Source organism: Hyperolius riggenbachi, chromosome 7 (assembly GCF_040937935.1).
Source record: "Hyperolius riggenbachi isolate aHypRig1 chromosome 7, aHypRig1.pri, whole genome shotgun sequence".
NCBI classification, from domain to species: domain Eukaryota; kingdom Metazoa; phylum Chordata; class Amphibia; order Anura; family Hyperoliidae; genus Hyperolius; species Hyperolius riggenbachi.
The window spans coordinates 299,689,678-299,698,505 of NC_090652.1; the positions used below are offsets into that span (position 1 = coordinate 299,689,678).

An 8,828-nucleotide genomic window follows, 5' to 3' on the forward strand; every position below is an offset into this window, starting at 1 on the left:
TACCTTCCATTGAGCCAAAGTGCCCAGAAAATGGTACAGGCAGCGCTTTTGAAAACGGAAAACAATCAAAACGCTTGTAAGTGAACACTCTCATAGGGAATCATTATACAAGTACTTTTGGGGCGATTTCTTAAATCGGCAGCGCTTAAAAAAATCCGCAAACGCTCATAGTGCGAACAAGCCCTAATTGGTCCAATTCTTCAGAGTTCTTTGATTGGGCTAAAATTACCAAGTTGCTGTAAATCGGATTTCCAAAATTAAGAAATCTAAATTCCGCGGAATGCGAATGAGCATTCCTAATTATAGTTTTATTCGCAGCACTACGGGGAACGCCGCGCGCCGACACCGCCCAGAGACAGAGGCATTTTTATGGACATTTAACCGTAAAACTCTCCCGCTCCTTAGATCTCAATCGATATTCATCTTACGTCAAAGGATTCCTCTTTGCATTTACCTTGCTGCGAAGAATAAACATTAATGATTAACACAAGAGAGGAAGAAAAAGATAAAACTTTAATGCCTGCAATACATAGGTAGAAAACGTAAAGAGATTTTTTTTTTTTTTACTTATGTCTTAAAAATACTACCACATCTTTTTTTCTTTAAAGTGTGTTCTTAAAGAGGAACACCAGCCTAAACAAACATACTGTCATTAAGTTACATTAGTTATGTGAATTAAAATAGATAGGTAATATAATCTCTTACCCACTCTGTTTTAAAAGAACAGGCAAATGTTTGATTTCATGAGGGCAGCCATATTTTTGGTTGAAAGGAGGTGACAGGGAGCATGAGACACAGTTCCAACTGTCCTGTGTGCTGATCACCCCTCCCAGTTGCTAGGCAACGTGAACAACAACATAGGAAATCCAATCATGCTTTGCACAGCATCAGGGAAAAAAAGCCCGGGCAGTTTTCTTTGGTGGGTGGAGCTTAGCTAAAAATGTAGCTAAAAATGATGCTTTGGTAAGAAAAACGAAGTTCTGATGCTGTGAAAGAAACACCAAGCCTTTTCAGTTTTGCAGAGTAGATTTTTAGTCCGGAGGTTCACTTTAAATATGGAAAATATTACCCATCACAAATGAAAAAATTCTTTATAATGTTCTTCCCAAGATTTGTTTAGAGATCTGTTGGTTAAACGGCTGATAGACTTTTTGCCGCCTGAGGCAATTTTTTAAAGAAATCGCCGCCGCCCTCCCCCCCCTTCCCCCCCAAGCCGTGGGTGTGGGGGGCCGCCCGAGCTGGAGGGGACAGCGGGCAGGAAGGGGGTATTGGGCCTAGCGGCGGGGAGGGGGGTCGGACCCCCCCTCCCTCGCCTGGGTCCCCCGTCCTCCGCTCCCCTCCAGCTTTAACAAGGTCCGTGCTGGCTGCAGCTACTTGTAAGAGGCAACGGGCGGGGATTACTCACCTCTTCCTCGTTCCAGGTCAGCGTGCGCCCCACTGACGTCACTTCCTGCGGCGTAGCAGGAAGTGACGTCAGTGGAGCGCACGCTGACCTGGAACGAGGAAGAGGTAAGTAATCCCCGCCCGTTGCCAGGCGAGGGAGGGGGGGGTCCGACCCCCCTCCCCGCCGCTAGGCCCAATACCCCCTTCCTGCCCGCTGTCCCCTCCAGCTCGGGCGGCCCCCCACACACACGGACGGGCGGGTGCCGCCCCCCCAGAAGTGCCGCCTGAGGCAAAAGTTTCACCCCGCCTCATGGGCGGGCCGGCCCTGCTGATAAGAAGATGCAAATTGTTCAGAGTTGATGCAGGATTATGCAAATTTTAAAAGCAAATATATGCAGCTTGAAAATAGAGAAAGTAAATTCCACCTTGGCAGGATTCGATTGGTCCATTTTCTAGCTAAATAATTTGCTTAAAAAATGTGCATAATACTGCATCCGTGTGTGTGCACCTCCCACTGTGCTGACCGCTCTGTACACAGAACTCTGGGTCACGTGACTGACTTTTCCAAAGAGAAATTCTCTGGCATAGCTGTATCAAATATGAAAAATTGCATAGGAAAAGGAGAAAGAAGGCAGGCAGGAGGCGCCATACTAAAGGTACCCATTAACGTCACAATCTCACGAATGATTGACCACACGAGTAATCTGATCGGGTACCTTAAAGAGGAACTCCAGTGAAAATAATGTAATTAAAAAATGCTTTATTTTTACAATAATTACGTATAAATGATTTAGTCAGTGTTTGCCCATAGTAAAATCTTTCCTCTCCCCGATTTACATTCGGACATTTATCACATGGCAACATTTTTACTGCTGGCAGGTGATGTCAGTGGAAGGCGATGCTGCTTGCTTTTATGGCACTTGAAAACAGCTGTGAACAGCCATTTCCCACAATGCAATGAAATTCACAGACAGGAAACTGGGAGGGGTTTCACCACAATATCAGCAGGGATGCTCATCCGGATCCGGGTACCCGGGTAAACCCGGGTATCCGACCATTTTTCCGCTATCCGGGTCGGATCCGGATACCTGGGCCACTATCTGGATAGCACTATCCGGATTCTATCCGGATAGCTAGCTGCATAATCCGGATACCCGCAGGTATCCGTCCAGATATCCGGATCCGGATAGTGTAACTAGTAAGGAGATGATGTCATTAAGCCAATCAGAGGGCTCCCAGCCAATCAGAGGGCTCCCAGCAGAAGCCCTAGCAACCAATCACAGAGGGGAACCCTGGCCAGCCCCACCTGACCTCATTGAGCCAATCAGAGGCCTCCCAGCCTAAATCCTGGCACCCAATCACAGAAGGGAACCCTGGCCAGCCCCCCTGTATAGCAAGGAGGGCTGGCATGATGCGTTTCGATGGATAGTTAGGTCGATTCGCATGTAAAGTATGCCAAATCGAAAACCTACCAAGGACAACTACAGTGTCAGAGGTGCAAGAAGGGGATGGGGAACAGCTTGTTAACCTGCTGGGCGGTATGGACGAGCTCAGCTCGTCCATTACCGCCGGAGGCTGCCGCTCAGACCCTTGCTGGGCCGATTTTGGTCAAATAAAAAGGAGCACACGCAGCCGGCACTTTGCCAGCCGCATGTGCTACCTGATCGCCGCCGCAGCGCGGCGATCCGCCGCGTGCAGCGGCGAAAGAGGGTCCCCCCAGCCGCCCGAGCCCAGCGTAGCTGGAACAAACAGTTCCGGCAAGCGCTAAGGGCTGGATCGGAGGCGGCTGACGTCAGGACGTCGGCTGACGTCCATGACCTCACTCCGCTCTTAGCCATGGCGACGAGGTAAGCGAAACAAGGAAGGCTGCTCATTGCGGCCTTCCTTGTTACTTCTGATCACCGGAGGCGATCAGAAGAACGCATCCGGAGCGCCCTCTAGTGGGCTTTCATGCAGCCAACTTTCAGTTGGCTGCATGTAATAGTTTTTTTTTTAATTTAAAAAAAACCCTCCCGCAGCCGCCCTGGCGATCTTAATAGAACGTCAGGGTGGTTAATGATCACTACTATTTAAAGCATCTATAGAAGTGATTATTACCAGCACAGGACCAACAGAGAGCTGATACTGTGATAGAGGGTGGGCCCGATGCGGTCGCTACCTCTGCACCCCCTATTGCTACGCCACTGGTGCTGATCAACGGTGAACAATTGTTCTAACGATCGTTCTGTCGATCCAAATTATTGGATGTATTCTGTAAGGCGCTACGGAGAATGTCAGCGCTATATAACTGTACTGGTCTATCTAAGCCCGTTTAAAAACGGGATCTAGGTAGTGATACCGCCGCACGTTAGTGCGCATGCACACACCCATCCGCAGCATGCGCCCGCCCGGCTCCCTGGCCCATCCTCCTGTCCCAACGGTTGTCTGTGCTGCACACATGCGCAGTGTAAAAAACCCACGGACACACAGCCATGAGGAGGAGGATGCAGGGACAGTTAGGGATTATTATAGATCATAATATTCCGCACTAGCAGAGCTTCCTCTTCTCTGATGCTGAGCAAACTGGGTGTAGCAGAGTGTGCAGGTGGCTCATTTAGAATACTTTGATAGAAGAGCGCCATCTAGTGTACAGTTTCCTCATCATGCTACAACAATTTGTTGTAAGTTACATTGGTAATGTGGTATAGTCATCTCCAGCCCAACGATCAATATAATAAAGGTGACCATACATCTAGCGATGTATGGGCAGATCAAACAAGACAGATCTCTCTCTTTAAGTGACCACACACGATACAATAAAATGATCTGATTCTACGGGAATTCAATAAACAATCGGATCTCCCGAAAAAAAATCGAAAGGGTTTTTTTTCATTCGAATGAGAAATCTGATCGGATTTCCCGTTTTCTTCGATTTTTATCTATCCAGAATGCCAGATATTTTTCTTCAATTTCTCTAAAGATTGCATGGTGTGTGTTAGATTGCCAATTAACCACCCTGGCGTTCTATTAACTGCGCCAGGGTGGCGGCGCAGCAGTTTTCTTGAAATTTTACCCTCCTGGCGGTCCATTAAAAACCGTCAGGGGGCAGCAGAGCAGTTTTTTTTTGTTTTTTTTTAAATCATGTAGCGAGCCCACAGCTCGCTACATGATAGCCGCTGTGCAGCGGCATCCCCCCACCCTCTTCGTTCACCTCCGGCGATCTCCGATCAGGAAATCCCGTTCAAGGAACGGGATTTCCTGAAGGGCTTCCCCTGTCGCCATGGCGCTGGGCGGCATGACGTCATTGGGAGTCCCGAGCTACCCCTCAGCGCTGCCTGTCACTGATTGTACAGGCAGCGCACCGGGTCTGCGCACGGGGGGGGGGGGGGGTTGACGCGGCGAGCGGCGGACAATCGGTGGGTAGCGGCGGCGATCAGAGTGCAAAAAAAAATTAGGCAAATCGGCCCAGCAGGGCCTGAGAAATCCTCCTGCGCGGCATAGCCAGGGAGGTTAAAATCATGTAGCTAGCCTAGCGCTAGCTACATGATGCCCCCCTACCTGCGGCGTACGGCGCGTACCTTCGATCGCCGCCAGCGAGTACCCTTTGAACGGGATTTCTGCCGCCGGCGCGTACCCTCTGACGTCGTGACCCCAGACGGAGTCCTGATCCACCCCTCAGTGCTGCCTGGCTGCCTGGCACTGATTGGCCAGGCTGCGCAGGGGTCATTACACGGCGGGTAGCAGTGCATCGGCGGCAAGCGGCGGCGATCAGGACCAACACGCAGCAAGCAAAGTGTTCTTTAAAAAAATTTGTGAAAATCGGCCCAGCGGGGCCTGAGCGGCGCCCTCCAGTGGTCATGGACGAGCTGAGGTCGTCCATACTGCCAAAGGGGGTTAATATACACACCCTAGCAATTTTCTAAGAGTTTCCAATCATTTTTATCAAATTAGTGGTAAAATTGAACATACGTGTGTGGTACATTGGTCAGATTTTTTAAATGTTACAATCAGAAAAATTGTTTGCAATTCTTAAATTGAACAGAGATTTAAAAAATTGTATGGTGTGTGGCCACCTTAATTGAATCTGATCACAGAGAGATCTATCGGCCGCACATACACCATATGCCAATTCCCCATCGATTTGAACATGAAATCGTGGGGCGCGTGTATGAAGACGGAACCCGTAGCCAGCGGCGGACACAGGTCTGGGTGGCTTCATCACGTTTGTCTCTCATCCTGATATTGCTCACTAGGAAAGTGTGCAGCAGCAAAGCGGCGGGAAGGGGGGGGGGGGTCAGACCCCCCCCCCTTATCTGGGTCCCCCCATTCGCTCTCCCCCTCCACTAACTGCGCACCGGCCAGCGGGCACAAACGTCAGGCAACGGGCAGTGGGGGAACCACTTCCCACTTGAGTGACATTGCAGGAAATGATGAGCAGCGGTACGCACGCTGGAACGCGTAAGGAAAAGGTGAGTAACTGCTCCCCCGCCCGTTGCCTGACTTCCCACTTGCCCGCTACCCCCACCCTGGCTCATACTCCCAGCTACTGATTAAGGCCCCCTTTCCACGGACAGCAGATAGGCAGTGAAATGCCTCTCAAACTCTCTCAACTGCTCACTGCTGCCTAGTAACTGCTTGTTGCTGCATGATAACTGCTTACTCCTGCCTGGTAACTGCTTGCAGAGCACACAGCTCAACAGTTCGTGGAAAGGAGGCCTAAGTGTAAACAGGCCTTAGCCAGTTCACCACTGAGGGGTTTTCCCCCATCTTGACCAGAACAATTCATTCGCCAATAACTTTATCTCTACTTATCACAACTAAATGTTCTATAATTGCACCTGTACAATTTAAAAAAATCCTCAAAGGGCCAGTGCTCTCCAAAAAGCGCTAGCGTAAAAGCAAATGCACAGCGCTTTTTGAAGTGATTTTTTAAGGTGATTCTAAAGCATGTGCCTAGCAATTTTCTAAAGCATGCCTTGCGATTTTTAGAGCGTTTTGGTGTAGCAGTTTTTTTATTTTTTGTTACAGTACGGCGGTGACTGAACAGCTTCTGTAACAAAAACGCTTGGAAAACTGCTCTGATCTAGCGCTTTTCAGAGCGATTTTCCACTTTCCTATACTTAAAGGGCAACTGAAGTGAGAAGACTATGGAGGCTGCCATGTTTATTTCCTTTGAAACAATACCAGTTGCCGGGCAGCCCTGCTGCAGAAGTGTCTGAATCACACCAGAAACAAGCATGCAGCTAATCTTGCCAGATCTGACAATATTGTCAGAAACACCTGATCTGCTGCATGCTTGTTCGGTGTCTATGGCTAATAGTATTAGAGGCAGAGGACAGGGACGGATCAAGACCAAGTTGCACCTGGGGCAAGGTCAGGATTTGGCGCCTAAAGGTCAGGTTTTGGCGCCTAAACTGCCATTCATTTTGCCGCCTTCAACAAACTGCGCCTGGGGCAAGATACCCGCTTGCCCCCCCCCCCCCCCCTAGATCCGTCCCTGGCAGAGGATCAGCAGGACAGCCAGGCAACTGGTATTGCTTAAGAAGAAATAAACATGGCAGCCTTCATATCCCTCTTGCTTCAGCTGTCCATTAACATTGAGGGCTGGTGCACACCAAAAACCGCAAGCAGATCCGCAAAACGCTAGCAGATTTTGAAACGCTTTTTCTTCTTTTTCTGCAGCGTTTCAGCTAGCGTTTTGCGGTTTTGTGTAGCGGTTTTGGTATAGTAGATTTCATGTATTGTTACAGTAAAGCTGTTACTGAACAGCTACTGTAACAAAAAACGCCTGGCAAACCGCTCTGAAGTGCCGTTTTTCAGAGCGGTTTGCGTTTTTCCTATACTTAACATTGAGGCAGAAACGCATCCGCAATCCAAAATCTGCAGCAGCCCGGGAGTATGCGTTTCTGCAAAACGCCTCCCGCTCTGGTGTGCACCAGCCCATTGAAATACATTACCCTAGCAGATCCGCACCCGCAAGCGGATCGCAAACTGCAGCCGAACCGCTCTGGTGTGCACTAGGCCTTCGGCCGAATTGCCTCAAAAATCAGCAAAAACGCTGCAGGACCTGCGTTTGGGAGAAAATCACATCGCTCTGGTGGGATCCATCCCATTCAAATACATTAGCCAAGCGCTTTTCAAAGCGCTCAGAAGTGCTCTTGGTGTGCGCCAGCCCTCATTTTAGTAAAAGACCCCCCCATAGTGAATACAGAGGGGAGGGTGGTCTTACCTGTCGCTGCCGTCCTTCTCGGTGCTCCCGGTTAGCGTCTCTGCTGGGACCTCTTCAGATTGTCTCTCTGATATCCCAAATTTCAGCCACGCAAGGAGCGGCATCAGAGCGGAGATTGGGGGGGGGGGGGGGGGGGGAGAGGTTAATTCCGCTTCGTTAGCTGTGACATATTTCTGTGCTCTAATGAGGGAAATGATGACAATTACAGCGAGGGGACACAAAGTCTCGCTCATTAGCACCCGCTTCAAAGCTGCGAGTGTTATTCCTTAAATTATGTCAAAGCAGCAAACACTGGAGCCCGGACAGACGGTTCCCAGAGGGCCGAGGGGCCGCTAACTAGGCCAGGATGATGATAGAGAGGTCACGTACCTTGATTTACACCTCAGCAAGGGCATCGCAATAGCCATAGCAGCTGCTATTGGGCCATGGAATAGAGGGGGCATAGGTGGAACTTGGTGTATGCACCATTAAGGCCTCTTTTCTACGGACTGTTGAGCTGTGTGCTCAGCAAGCAGTTGCAAGGCAGCAGTGAGCAGTTACCAGGCAGCAACAAGCAGTTGCCAGGCAGCAGTGAGCAGTTACCAGGCAGCAACAAGCAGTTACCAGGCAGCAGTGAGCAGTTATGAGAGTTTGAGAGGCATTTCACTGCCTAACAACAGTTCATGGAAAAGGGGCCTAAGGCCTATTTTCCATGGACAGTTGATATGCAGTGAAATGCCTCTCAAACTCTCACAACTGCTCGCTGTTGCCTGGTAACTGCTCACTACTGCCTGGCAACTGCTTGCTGAGCACACAGCTCAACAGTCCATGGAAAAGAGGCCTGACTTGTGTTCCTCCACCCTCTATTATTGCCCATGGACTATGTGCAGTGTAGATTGCATGAGAATTTAAATTGCCCAATTAACTCATATCCATAGAGTAGGGGCAGGTGGCACTGCTTAAAGAGACACTGAAGCAACAGCATAATAACCTTTTAAAGAAAAACATTTCTTTATTACAGCTGATACAAATCCTGCAATAAATCTGCAGTGGGTCTACTTCCTGCTCTCATGGATGCAGAGATAAGGTTAACATCCTGTGTTTACAAATTAGCTGCTCTGCCGAGGCAGCCAGCTGGCACAGTTAACAGATCAAATTACAGTGGTGATTAGTCACAGATGAGGGGGAATTAGATAGGCTACATTCTCTAAATACATACAGGGGGGCATTTCTCTCTGTTTTCCTTCTGTCCTGTGCA

The 8,828-nt window shown here is 49.4% G+C and overlaps 1 protein-coding gene across 4 annotated transcripts in view; it reads right to left on the reverse strand.

Moving 5' to 3' along the window:
• VIL1 (villin 1) overlaps nucleotides 1–7,695 on the reverse strand; it is a 139,808-nt gene extending 132,113 nt beyond the window's left edge. Inside the window, exon 1 of one of the 4 annotated variants that reach the window (XM_068246052.1) lies at nucleotides 7,592–7,695. The gene's annotated coding sequence lies outside the window, so the exon portion shown is untranslated. The remainder of the gene's footprint in view (nucleotides 1–7,591) is intronic. The other 3 variants (XM_068246053.1, XM_068246055.1, XM_068246057.1) reach the window with 3 other exon arrangements.
• Nucleotides 7,696–8,828: the final 1,133 nt, after the last annotated feature.